Raw genomic sequence first — 15,253 nt, 5'->3', positions numbered from 1 at the left:
TGTTAATAAAAAAATGGTTGTGGAAAAACTTACTGAGCCATTTAAATCCTTTAAAAGTAAGAGGAAGATGGCCTAAACAAAACGAAAAATATACAGAGTAAAATGAAGATATTGATCGTTAGGGATTATGTTCAGCAAGACATTGATCATAAATCAGTTGCAGCGATTATATTATGCAAACTGAAAGTCAAAAATTGGAAAGACAAGAGAACGAGACTATATTTATATTATGAACGAATAATGGAATAAATATTTAGCACATATTTAAATGTATCGTCCATCTTCTATATCAATCTTTTATTTAAACTTTTTGCTTTTAAGTTGTTGTAATGCGTATTTTTTTGCACACAAACACAGAAGTTAACTGTGACCAAAAAACAAATAATACAGATGAACTTTTCTCACATTTCCCAATACTTAACCACCATCACATCTTAGACGCCCTTTTTTCTTCCTATGTTTAAACTCATCCAACAAATCCGACGCCGACTAAATGCACTTCCGTTTCCGAACGGGGCAACAGCGCAAAGCATAACCCAACTTTTTTGTCGGTTACTTACAACTAGTGTTTCTGACTAAAATGGTACCGTATTATTAGACTGTGAAGTGCTTTTCTCTTGAATGGAATGACAAACGGAATTTTAATGTGTGGAGGTTTTTGTTAAAATTTATTCAAATTAGTTTTGAGTTATTGCCAAGTTTATAATAACATGAGCAAGCATTACTTCGTGCATTTTATGTTTTTAATAAATTTTCACCTCATTTTTATGAACATATTAAAAATATAAATGGATGAGAAGGATGTAAATTATTGTTTTTATTGTCAAACTTGCTTCATAAATGTTTTAGTACTTGCTGTTTAATCAAGCAGTATGGATTTAGATCTTTACACTTACATTAAGTAAATATACTGCTCAACATAAGCAGCAAGATACTTATTTTTGCCTTGATATGTTTTTTAGTAAAAATAATATACAACCAAAATCTTCAAATTCTCAAAAACACATTTTTTATAGTAAATAAATATATATTAAAGTAAAAAATTTTTAAACTTCCTAAAAATATTCAAGAAAAAGATAATATTCTTTTTGCCTTTATCCAGATGCGGGATCAGCTGCCTCTCCTACTCCTCCAAAGAACCAACAGATCAAAAACAAAAACACTTTTTTTTATTACTGGATTGTTTTTATAGCACTGATGTAGAATATATGAATTTGCTATAACGAAAAAAAATAGTGAAGGGCCATCTTTGGGTTCGATGGTTTGGGGTGCTTTTGGGAGCATTTCTCATCTAAGGAATCCACACCTCTTTTATTCTCATTATGATAAGAAATAATTTCTGGTTTATTGGTAGAGGCATCACTATAACGTCTATTATGCATTGAAGATCTAAGTATTGTAGCCTTTCCCATTTTTCCTACATGAAAAATTAAGGTACATTCTTCCCTAAATCCATAAATTGTTGACCCTTCAGATCTGTTTCTCTTGTACAGAAAAGATGAAGGTATTTTATCTTTATTTTTTTTTAATGTGCCTACATTAGTGAAATTTTTCTTCCGCAAAATGTCCACTAATTGAATAAAAGAATAACAATTATCAGCTGTGATATTTCGGTTGCTACGAAAAAGCGGTTCAGCTAAGCGCAACACAGATTGTGTAGGCTTTAGAAGTTTTTTGCACTCGTCACTGATACCAAATCCATCTGTCTTATATTAGCCGGTTTATTAGGCATGTAGATTTTAAACCGGCATCTACCCCGAAAACTTACAATTATTTCATCAATTGTGGCAGATTGACCAAGTCCATATACACTTTGACAATTTTCTTTGAAAGTATTGAATATAAATGAAATAGCTGCAGTTGGATCATCTTTTTTACGTTCCTCCCTGTCTTCATAATTGTCGAATCGGATAGCAAGTAAAAGAGCAGCATATATTTTTTTACTCATGACTGCTTTCTCTTCCAGTTCCATCTGTTACAAATAAACGGTCTATATTTTTGTGGCTGGAATTGAAAATGGCAGTGTCAACAATAAGTCCCTAAAATGCTCTTAACTCAACTCAACTGCTAATTCATCACAATCTGCAGGCTCGCCAGATCCCGAAAATTCCGAACATGTATCGTATTCAGAGTCAATGTTATGGTCTTCCGAAATATCGTCTACATTACTGTCACTATCGCATTCCTTATTGTACTACTTTAAAAGAGTTTTCTTATAATCGTCATGGCCGAAACGCACCCGTTCTGATGGCTCGGCCATTACTTCTAAAAATGCACAACACACAAAAAGTAACGCATACGGTCCGGCGTCGTCTGAGCAACTACTCTGGACCTAACTGTTGCGACAACTTTTTAGGAACTGAGTAAAACTTAGCTCAAATACTCAAATACACCCACTTGTCAAGCTCGAATAGTTAAAGGATTAGATAGACTACTTGTCTGTGGGCGATACCGATTGCCAATAAGAAAGAATTAAAAATATTGAATCGTCTGTCAGACGACGCCGGACCAGTTAAGGGTTAACATAACCAAGTCACGATACGACAAACTATTCTACTCCCACCACAAAAAGAGTCAAAAATGAGCAAAATAAACCTTTTCGAAATTTCTCCCCAACTCTAGGGAGAAATTCGTCAAAATGACCCGTTGTTGCATCAAAATGACCGTTTTTTACGTTAAAATGGCTTATTTTTGCCCAGATCTAAAGAAAAATATTAATATTAGTCCCTTTACTACTCTCTTATTTTGGAATCAATTCGTACCACCCTTAGACCAAATGAAATTTTAAGAGTTAAAAAAGTTTAACAGTAAAAAAAAATTTACAACGGAAAACTCTTGTGCAAAATTACGATTACTTTTAATTTATAAACATTTAGAATAACTTTTAAACTATTGCTAGTAGATAAAATATTTTTACATATTCGAAAAACTGATTTTTACACACATTTAAAAAAAAAGAAAGTTATTCTAAGACTATTAGATATAAAATAGGATTTTTTTTAATTCCCAGCTAATTTCTTCTTCTTCTTCTTCCTTCATATATGTAGGCTTTAAAGCCTGTTTTTTTTTTCAATACTACCCTCTTACATTTTCTTGATCTGCCAATACTTCTTCGTCCATTTGGTGACAACTCGTGCTATTCGTACTATCCTAACCTCTTCCATTTTACTAATGTGTTCGTTCTACTCCTGTTTCCGTTTTGTCACCTATCCATTTACGTCTTCTATATTGCCTGCTCTTTTTATATTTTTGCTTCTCTCCTCATTCAACAGACTTATTTATAGAAGTATTTTCATCTCTTTTCTTTCTAGTTGTCGTCTCTTTTTAGATGTATCAGGTCTTGTCTCCGCCGTGTATGTAGATTATATAGGTCTAATTGCTGCTTTATAGATCCTTGTTTTTGTCTTGTCTTGGATGTTTGTTCTTCCAGATTATGTTATTAAGAGATCCCGCCGCTTTACTTGCTTTTAAGCTTTGTTGTCGTACTTCTTCTTCAACATCTCCGTAACTAGTTATATCTTTTCTTAGATATCTAAACCTTGCTTCCTGCTTTATCATTTTTCCATCAATTTCGATTTAACATGGTGGTGGGTATTTAGATGTTGTCATACATTTGGTTTTTTCTGCTGATATTATTATATTGCATTTCTTGACTGTTCTATTGAAGATGTGTGTTAATCTTTGGAGCTCGTCTTCTGTCTCGGCGATTAATGCAGCGTCGTCTGCGTAACATACTATTTGGATTTCTTTGTTTTTCATTCTATAACTATGACCTGTACGTACTGCTTGTATTATTTCGTCCATTGTTATATTAAAGAGAAGTGGACTTAACGAATCACCTTGTCTGACTCCGCTTTGTACTGGTATACACCGTGTTAGTTTTCCATTTATCTTTGCCTGTATTCGATTATGGAAGTAGATGGTTTCGATGGTGTGTATAATATTGATTGGTATGTTTCTTTTATACAGTAGGTGTACGACGTCTTCGACTTAGATGCGATCGAAAGCGTTTATCAGGTCTATAAAACATATATATGCTGGTTTATTGTACTTGATGGCCTTTTCTGTAATTCGAGAATCACTCGATGGGCTATTATTCTATTTACATAATATGGTTATGAAAACCAATACAAAAAGAGAAAGGTAATTGCAAATGCCGATGGTCCATCGAGGCTTCCGATGATGTCAGAAACAGAAATCTCAAGTTTTCTTTATTATTTCAGTTTATTGATTTATTAATTAATAGTATTCTGTTAAATATATTATGTCGGTATCAGATGTGTCATTGAAACCTTTTTTTAAAACGAAACATAAATTATCGGTTGAAAAGAATTGTTTATTAGCAGGAAACAAAGTAGGGAATCCCAATTCTTTGCATAATAATATCTTATTTCTATTTCACGAATAGAATTTAAAAGTAGTACGAGGTCTTAGTGTTGTTGGCCTAAGATGACAGATGATCTTTAAAAGTGAATTTGTGTAGTTTTCCCAAGACAATAGGATCATACCAATAGAGTCATCACCCGCAAAGCAATGGCATTGATGATTAAGCTGTGTAAACAGTTAAAAAGGAATTGGATAAAACATTAAATTTTGGAAGAAGTGTTGTTACTCATTCCAGGCATCTTGTTAAATTTTTGATTTACGTATAGAAATACACCAATTAACGGTTACAGGTATTAGTCCATCAGAGAATTTATTTAAATTAAACCTAGAACGTGATTTCATTTAATTAAACCTAACAATAAAACTTCTATTGTAGAATTAAATTCATCCAGTGGTATAAAACTATATAGTATTAACGAAGTTATATATGTAAAGCATAAATTAACCAAGTTATAGTCCAGGGGTAAGTGCGTCAACATATTTAGTACAAATAGGGGAACATATAAATTTTGTACATGCTAGTGATATTTGTAAATGTAAATTAATTAATTAATGTTTTAAAATATAAAGTTTCGTAATATTACCTAATAATAAGCTTTTTAATGGTGGACAAAAAATTAAAAAAAAAATTTGTTACTTTTTGCCCTGTACTATAATTTATTATGAGAAAGTAGAGACTTTTAAAAGTCTGGCTGTTTTATTTTTGTATTATGGTTAATGACATAGTTTTAAAAGTATAAAATAACGTGTCTATAATTTTGTTAAGAGGTGTATTATGTTTTATATTTTTAACGATATTCTACGCATCTTTACAGATAATATTAAAGGAAACATCAAAATATTGAGGAAGTAAAATCCTTCCAACTTTTAACACCTCTATGTCACTTTTAAGAGCAATGAAAACTCACAAGTGACAACAAGTAGATAGAAAACTTCTAACGGACTAACAAGTTCGAAGTTATTCGTAATACAGTTTCTTGATGCCGATGACGTAGCCTAATTTCAATCCTCTTAGAACTTATTTTCTGTAATAACTCCATTACTTTGGCAAAACTTACTTTTTTTATAACTCCCGCAGGTGAAGTTCTCAGAAAGTTGTTAAGCTTTAAGTGCACATAGAGTGATATATTTAATGAACACTATCCAAGTGCGTTTAATAAATGATACGCTAGAGAAAACTGGGGCCATGCCGACATGGCATACACGGTGGCTCCTTTATGTAGCTGTATGAAGCTCATTATTTTATTTTATTGGATCTACGTGCTTAACCCTAGATTACCGGACTTGTTTAGTCGCACGTGATTAACGGGCTATCGTAAATTTTACTATCTATAAAAAATGCCTTGTAATTACAAAACTTATATTCAAAATCTGAACAGGAGAGTTTTTTTCACTATAATAACATATTTTAAACGAATAAAAAATAGCGAGTTAAGTTTCACAGCACTTAGGCCACAATTGACCCATTGTGCATCCTCCCAGGAAGCTGTCACCCTTAGCTCATTGTCCATCCTGCCATTTCTAGGAAGGTGGACAAGTCACCAGGCGACATCTCTCTTATGTGGGCAGGTGTGGGCCAGGACTCGCCGAACGCGTACTCTCGTATTAACGATAACTCTGGGCATTCACATAGGACATGCTCTACAGTTTCGTCTTCTCGTGCACACTTTCTACATAGAGGTATGTCTGCTAGCCCCAGTGTGTGGAGGTGTTTGCTTAGTTGACAATGACCAGTTAAAAAACCAACTGCCAAACGTAGATTTTTCCTGGTCATTCCCAAGTACTTCTTTGATGTTGACTCTTCAAGGTTACTTAGTGTTACCCTGGCAAGTTTACATCCTTTCCCATCTTCCCATCTTTTTCAGGTTTGCGTATGGGAGACATTTGACAATTTCTGCGATTGTTGTAGTTGACCGATCAAAAAGATCCCTAGGTCCTAAGAGTCTTAGGCCTGCCGCCTTCCTAGATAATTGGTCAGCAATGCGGTTGCTTTTATTCCTATTGTGTCCTTTAACCCACCTCAGGATGATGGTATTACCATCCGAAGCTTGAGTTAGTGACTCGTGACACTCTATTACTAAACCTGATGTGACACGTGGTCTATTCAAGGTTAGTAGCGCTTGTCTGCTATCTGTGCAGATCATTATACTTTTTCCTGCTATACCTTTTTGGGTTATCTCTTTTGCGGCTATGGAGATATGAGTCAGTTCTGTTTGAACTACGCTGGCATTTTTGCCCATACCCCACTTTATTCTTAGGTTCAGTGATCTGGAGTATATCCCGCATCCTGAGCCTTCTTTAATTTTGGAGCCATTGGTGTATATGCAATAGGCATTTGCCACGTTTGTCTCCATACACTGTCTTGTTTCAATTTTGTAGGGTTTGTTAAAGACAAACTTTGGTTCAATTGAGTCGCAGCCTGCCTGTAGTACTGGTAACGCATCCAGCTCTCCCCGCCAGAAACGAGTTCTCAATTGTCTCATTTCTACATCAAGGTTTGCACCAGCTGAGCGCAGTCGTATCAATGTCACTAGAGCCACCTCTTTGACATATATATCTAGAGGCGTGATACCAATGATCAACTCCGTTGCAGTAGTTGGTGTTGTTTTCATGGCACCTGTTATATTTATCCAAGCCATCCGCTGAATATGGTTTAGTTTGTTAATCGCTGTTGCCTGTAGCACTTTTGGTACCCAAGCAATAGCTTCGTAAGTTATCATTGACCTAATGACAGCGGTGTAGACCCAGGCGATCACCCTGGGCGTGAGGCCCCAGGTGCGTCCGACCGTTCGTCGACACTGCTCATAGGCAATATATGCTCTTTTAGCTCTACCATCTAAGTGTGAGTTCCATGTTAACTTATTTACTAAAGGGTAATACCAAGGTACTTCACCTCGTCAGAAAAATTTAGACTGTAGTTTAGAATCCTTGGGGGTATTAAGCCCGTGATTCTTCTTTTCCTGGTAAAGAGGACCATCTCCGTTTTCTTAGGATTTATTAGATTGGTTAATGTTTTAAACACTCGGTGCAGATTTTTCCACGTAGTTGTCATTCGCCGTTGGCTTATACAATAAAAGCAAATTTTTCTTTTTCTTTCTTCATATGTGGGAACTTCTTCTGCAGCAGGTATCTTTAAAATGTGTGCTATATCATGGCGAATATTTCGACGCAAAGTAGCGGTTGCGAATCTTCGTCTCATCCATGGTTCGGCAAGAGACTGGCTCAAATCAACTATATACTGCTACCGAGAGACGGGCTTTTTACCTCGTTTTAATGTATTGTATTGTAAATGACATAGGAATTAATACTGGCTATATTAACCTTATCATAAAATACACACAGCGGCCATCTTCGGGTTTTCCTGTTACAGCTCATTTTGGAACACATTTGGTCAAATGTATCTACGTCTGATTTTGTGTTATTGTATACTTTTTATAATTACAGGCTTGCCTATTTCTTCTGACACTTCTGCCATTTCGTGCAAAGTTGAAAACAGTTAAACTAATTTCTGTTTTTTAGGGACGTAAGATAACAAAGTTTTCTTCTGATCAAAACAGAACATCGAAGAGTTTGCATTTCGATCCTTTAGTGCCAACATCTCTGTGGGAATTTCTTTTTTGTTTTTGCGAAGAGTACCTAATGCTGTTAATTAATATGACTCTTGTAACAGTTCATCGACTAGTTTCCCTAACGTAAACCAGTTGTCTATGGTTACGTTCCGATTTCATTCATGGACAGATTTTGTTAGTTCTTTGACATAATGCTTTGCTAGTGGCCAACAACCATTGGTATTAGTTTTCTTTCCCAAATAGGGACTTGCATCCAACATATATTTACTGGAGGAATCACATAACATAACAATCTTAATCCTGTACTTTGAAGATTTATTGGAGATGTACATCCTGAAAAGGCAGCTTCTCCGGAGTCCTAGCAGTTGCTCATCAATTGTAAGATATGATGATGGAGTATATGAAGTGCGTCATATTTCAGTGAAAATATCCCATATTTCGCGGGTATAAGTGAAATGATCATTTACTTGTCTCTCTTGCCTTGTTTGCTTTTCGTCACATCTTATACAATTTAGTAGAAATGTAAAGCGATAACAACTCATACACGCTCTGTAAAACGTTCCTGAAATGGAGGTGTTAAACATATATTTTGCAGATAAATGGTTATCTTTTTTGCGGCAGAAAGGACAAGAATTGCATGAATTCTTCAATTGATATTTGAGAAACATTTTCATGATTATTATGTTTCTCACCTTGTCTTACAATTTCTGCATTTGTATGTTGCACAATAATTTCAATTAGCGTGTTCAGAAAGAAATGTAAGAAGTGTTTATTAAAAGTATTACAGTTTTTAGCGGTACCTCTGGGACCTGATACGAAGGGAATAAGATTCCTTGCAGCTGTCCTTGATTTATGGGGAACTTCGGTCGACCACTTATGACCATTCTTACCCTTAAAACTTTTTTTTGTTGGGACCACTACATACTTTGATTTTCCAGATATCGACGTAGAAACTTTTTCAATATCCGAAATGGCATCTTGCCCTGTCGGTTCATTAGAACAAGGAGAAACAATCAAATCTTCGACAGCTTCATTATCCGAGTGTGAAGATTCTATCTCCAGATTATCTTCTTCCCAGTCTCTGCCACTATCTTTGAAGGGATCTGAGTGAAAGTCTCCACCATTCATAATACGCACAGTCTCTTCTTCCAGTTCTTTTTCTGTCAGTGGCCTATTTAAAATCCATTTTACTGAAATGTTAGTTTGAAATTAATTTATTTGACGTTTCGACTTCCACTTCGGAAATCGTTATCAAAATACCGATTCCTAAAAACGATTTCTAAAGTGGAACTCGAAACGTCAAATAAATTAATTTCAAACTAAAATTTTGGCCGTATTCCCAAATAAAATAGTAAATTCCAAAATTTATATTTAATACAAGAATACAAAATAAAATAATGAGCTAACAACTTACTTCTATGAAATTTATTCGAATATGATGGAAATAGCCAAAAAAAATGTACACCTACTAATAAAACTATCGTAGATACAGGAGCTTCGTAAAATTGACGACGAAGGTGTGAAAACTATATTGCAGAAATTGTATTGTGGTAGAACTGCACACGACACTATCTAGCTAACGACTAAATTAGAAGATAACGAGCGGCCCAAGGCCGAGTGGTGATCGTAAGTAGCCGAAAATACTTTAGAAGTATGCGGATCGTAAAATTTACGAATGCCCGGTAATCTAGGGTTAAGAAGCAGATCTAATCTGACTTGCAGATAAACGTATTAAGCCTGATATAAATATATTAAAGAGGTCGAATGTAGAAGAAATGGCTTCAAAAAAGAATATGGCCTCAAAATCAACATTTTGAAAACGAAATATATGGTCATTAGCAGAAACCCTCCAGAAAACCCGATAATATGCTTAGGTGACGATCGCATAAAACGCGTGAAAACTTTTGAATACCTTGGCACTACAATCAATGACCAATCGGATCCACAACAAGAAATAAAAACCCGAATACAAATGGCAAGACAAGCTTTTGTGAAATTCAGACCGCTCCTATGTAATCAAAACCTAAATTTCGAAATACGCTACAGAATGGTCAAGTGCTACATATGGTCCATCTTGCTTTATGGCATGGAAACGTGGACTTTGAAAAAAACATCTATCAACAAACTTGAAGCATTTGAAATGTGGTCATTGAGAAGAATGATGCGCATACCTTGGGTGGATAGAGTTCGAAACGATGACGTCCTTAAGAGAGCCGGCGTGGAAAGAGAACTCTTTGAATTAATTAAAAAACGCAAGATTGGTTACCTTGGGCACATATTGAGAGGAGCAAAATATGAAATACCACAGTTAACCCTACAAGGGAAGATCGAAGGTAGGAGAGGAGCCGGCCGCAAACAATTATCCTGGTTAAGGAATATTAAGGAATGGACAGGAATACACAATACAGGCGAGCTGTGTCACCCCGCCAAGAACAGAATTCTAGTAATGAGATAGTCGCCTACGCACGTTGGTGTATGGCATGTTAAGAAGAAGAAGAAGAATGCAGAAGCTCATAAATGTAAGTTTAAAAGGAAATACATCATCATCGACAACCTGGAAACTGTCTTAGAAGAAAACGCGGATAAATTAATAATACCATAGGAATGTTAAGGAAATGATACGATATAAATAAAAACATATATAATAGAAATCTAAGTCAATGATTCGTTTTTATCATATTCTTACGAATATTCAAGATCTCGGTCAACCTCACAACGCTACAAAAACCCAGAGCAATTAATGAAATTAAACAAGTTATTTAATAGTTATTTAACAAACAAGTGTATTAATAAGGGCGATTAACAATTGAGATATTTTAACGCGTGAGCAAAGCGAGCGCGTTAATGTTCGAGATTGTTAATCGTCATTTTAATTCACGAGTTCGTTACAAAACTTTTCCGTCGACCGTACATTTCAGAAATAAAGATATCTTAGTTTAAATATTTATTTACTTAACGATAAACAACAATTTTTTCAACTTTATTCAAAGTTTCCTTAGTGGTAGTTTTATTATAGTAAACATTAATATTTGAAATGGTACAAGTACTGAAATTAAAGGAAGATATTGATAAATGATTATCTGCTGTATAGCATTTTGACAAATTTATATTCAAGTCTTCTTGGACCTCTGTAAATTCTGTAATAGAAAAAGTTAAATTCTGGTGGAGTTAAATTAAACTCTTCGTCAATATCCATCTTTTGATTTTTCAAATACACAGAATTTTAAACAATAAAGTAAATAATGACATACAATGACAGATAGTACTAACAGCGGCTACTTCATTTTAAATTAATTTTTTAGTGGGAATATAAATAGGTATATGTTTGGTTGCCTACATCACAGGTCACTGCCAATCAGAGACCGTTTAATTAATTTATGCAAGCAATGTATGTTGTGTTGCCTATAATGAAATCGTTCATTAATAGAAAATCATTCATTAATAGGAGTCATTAATCAATGATTTTGAGGGTGTTAAAATTGATCATAAATGGACGGTCAACGGAAATAAAATTAAATAAATTATTCGTTGAAAAACTTCATATAAAACTGATCTCATTCTATTGTAAAATGACAACAGAAGTTATACCGCCCTAAAAAGATCTGTTTAAAAATATTTAGTTATTTTTGTTGATAACTTTTTTATTTTTCATTTTACGATAAAAAGTAATAGATACAAAGTTGTAGGAAATTTATTTTGCTACAAATAAAATCCTATAAAATGTTTTGTTGAATTACTAGATGACGAGATGCAGTGCGAAAACCCTTTGCATCCCTTTTTCTAAGATGGCCAGGAGATAAGGGGGGCGACTAGGGGGGAGGTTAAGCTTATACTAAGCCCTCCTAGACATCAAAAAGTTTAAATATTAGTTAATAAAATCATTTTCAAAATTGTTATACCTAACCTAACAATAAAATAATAACCTCTCGTGGTTAACGCATTAGTGTAAAAAAATGTGCTAAGATAAATTTTGAGGTTTATTAATAATTAACTAAATGAAAGTCGAAAGTAATTAATTCGTTGATATATCTATATAATATGTAATTAATTTTTATATATCATGGATATTTAAAAAATATTTATTTATAATTCCCGAAATACCTCAACGAATTTCCCATTGAATTCCCTAAAAAAATGAATGTTATACTCAAGCGATCATTTACATCTCTGTTAAGCAACCATTAGTTTTAATCTTATTTAAGAGGTCTAAAGTGAAGCATCCGGTTTTTCATACAAATCCCGAGGTAAGTTTTGAAAGTAATTCCTTCAATTTATCTCGGGCATGTAAACACGCCAATCTCTGAGTAGGGCTTTTGGTATCGCTATCGGTTCAGTAAACACATTTTTATTAACTGGAGATTTTTTCGGAGATGATTTAAGGACCACTCACCGAAAGTATTGCGCTCTCACAAATATGCACGGATTTTTGATTTTACGCGAGGTATGAGTAATTTATGGACATTTATTAAATTTTATTGCTTTAGTCTGAAATATACGAATATTGAAAAGATATTACTTCTTTATTTTCTTTTTACTTTAATTCTTTAATAACAGGTAAAATCAATACAGTATCAAAAAAGCAATGCAAAATTTGAATTTAGCGCGATTTGCTTTCAAAAAACATAGTCCAGGTTGTGGGGCTTCTCCTCCACTGGGGGCTTGTAGGAAAAATATTTCTGATTCGGTTTCTTTGTGCATTCGTGTTTAAAAATGTCTGATTCAAACAAATCTGAAGGGTGCCGTGCGAAATTATTGGAAAGAAATTGTTTAAACATTTTTTTTAAACAGCTTCCAAAAATCACCTTTTTTGCTCAAGAAACCATTGTTTTAGGATTTATGAGTTATTTTAAACAAAAAAAATATTTTGTGAATTGTTTAAGTTGATAGTCTTCGGGTTATAAACCATTTAATATCTAAAAATACGAAAATACGCACTTTCGAGGCTTGAAAACACAAATGTATATTATTTTTGTGAGGTTGCCAAGTCCTGAATTGAAGTTCAAATATTAAATTTCAAATTTTTAAAAAGTCATCAAGGCTTACTTCAATTAAGACCGTTGTTTATTAATTGTTAATTATGCATATCCACTCGATTTTTAAGCCGCCGTGGCGCGCCGGACCGTATGGTGCGTCTCTGTCGCACTTAAACATATCCTACGTATTGCTTGTCAAATTTAACGTGATACTTGGCCGATTTGAAATTAGGCTCCACCCACGATGCGCATTCGACCACAACACAATTCGTCCTTATTATTTCTTGGCCCTTCGAAGTGCAAGGTACTTGTATAGTCTGCGACAAAGTTTTTTTTATTTTACTTATGTTTAAAGTTATTGTGTGTTGAAGAAATATCGTATTACAATAGATTTGACTTTTTAAATAATTATTGTTAAGTATTTTAAATTATAAACATGGATTTTCATTTAAAATTAGAAGGCAAAGTCTTGTCTGGACAAACGAGGGAGGTAATAGCAAATGTAATTATTTTTATGCCGAGAGAAGCGATGCAAAATCCGCATGTTAAAAATTTTAAAAAAGTTCAAGAGCGTGCTTCCTTAGCAACGGGAGTAAGTATAGCCACTATGAAATGGATCTCTCGTGAAATAAAAAATATAGAAGAAGGTGCTTCTACATCATTTTCGACGCCTAACAAAAGAATGAGATCTGCCCCAAAATCCAACTTGGGCGATTTTGACAAAGGTTTACTTCGGCGTATAATAATAAATTATTATATTACGGAAAAACGAGTTCCTACATTGCGACATATAACAAAGAAAATTAATGAAGACAATATTTATACAGGGTCGCATGAGACTTTGAGAAAAGTGATGAGAAATATGGGGTTTCGATGGACGAAAGCGAAGAATAACAGGAAAATCCTAATGGAAAAACCCGATATACAACTGCTCCGGAGGAAGTTTCTCAGAAATATTAAACAATATAGGGAAGAAAATCGGCCCATAATTTACATGGATGAAACTTATATTCATTCCTCGCATACCCATGACAGATACTGTAATACCACCGAAGGTTTGCACAAACCAGTGTCCAAAGGGCAAAGGCTGATTATTGTTCACGCCGGCGGCCAAATGGGGTTCATAAAAAACGCATGTTTGACATTTAAATCTGGTACGAAGTCTGGAGATTATCATAGCGAAATGAACTATAATAATTATAAAAAATGGATTCATGAAAGACTTATTCCTAATATACCAGCCCGTAGTGTATTGGTTATAGACAATGCATCATACCACAATGTCCAAGTGCAAAAATGTCCCACTATGGGGTGTAGAAAAGACGAAATGAAGGAATGGTAAGACAAAAGAACATTTCCCTTTCAGACGAAATGATAAAAGCAGAATTATATAATCTAATAAAAATTCACAAACCCAGAAATAAAACTTATGAAATAGATCAAATTATGAACAATGCAATACCACCCGGACTTAAATCCAATTGAGTTAGTGTGGGCAGCTCTAAAACAATATGTGCCAAAAAAATGTAGATTTTAAATTTAAAAATGTTGAAACATATTGTGATGAGTTTTTCTGCAAATTTTCCCAAGATGAGTAGAAAAAATATTGCGAGCATGCTATTTCTTATGAGCGTTATTATAAGGAAAAGGAACCAGCTCTAGACTTAATTGTAGACGATTTAATACATTTGCAGATTTAATACATTTGCAGATTTAATACATTTGCAGAAAGATAGTGACACTGATAGTGTGGATTCTCTAGAAAATAGTAGTTCGAAGACAGAAGACGAACTTTAATTTTAATCGTGTCTTTTGTGGTGAGTTATAAATTAAATTATCTCAAGTGTCTTGTGTAGTCAAGTAATTTGTATATAAAAGTAGTATTAGACATCAGACTAATCAGTGAGTTTGAGCGCCAGCGGCACCGAAACACCTTTCTGAAGGACGCGTAAACTGGGCATCGAGGTCACGTACCGACAGACGTTGGCGTATGGACAGGCCTTTTAGGCACCCAGTCGCCGAGGAGAACAAAATTCATTTTGCCAATTCGACGACTGAGTGACCGAACACACATAGTTTGGACAGCGAAACATCAACCCAGGTCGATGGGCGATGACCCACTGTCTGGACAACACATTTAGGGAACATGAGTCCTAAGTAGTCATTCAGTTTTTAGTCATCCAAAGGGAGGAAAGCTCTTCTAGCTACCCCTACAATTAGGTGGCTTAACCACATACGGAAGATGTTCTATTAAACAGGGTCTCCAAAATAAAAAATGAGTACAGTCTCCTCTGCGAGGGGGAGGGGTGGAAGGATAGCTTGTGG

This window comes from Diabrotica undecimpunctata, chromosome 1 (assembly GCF_040954645.1).
Source record: "Diabrotica undecimpunctata isolate CICGRU chromosome 1, icDiaUnde3, whole genome shotgun sequence".
In the NCBI taxonomy this organism is placed as follows: domain Eukaryota; kingdom Metazoa; phylum Arthropoda; class Insecta; order Coleoptera; family Chrysomelidae; genus Diabrotica; species Diabrotica undecimpunctata.
This window is presented reverse-complemented; position numbering follows the sequence as displayed.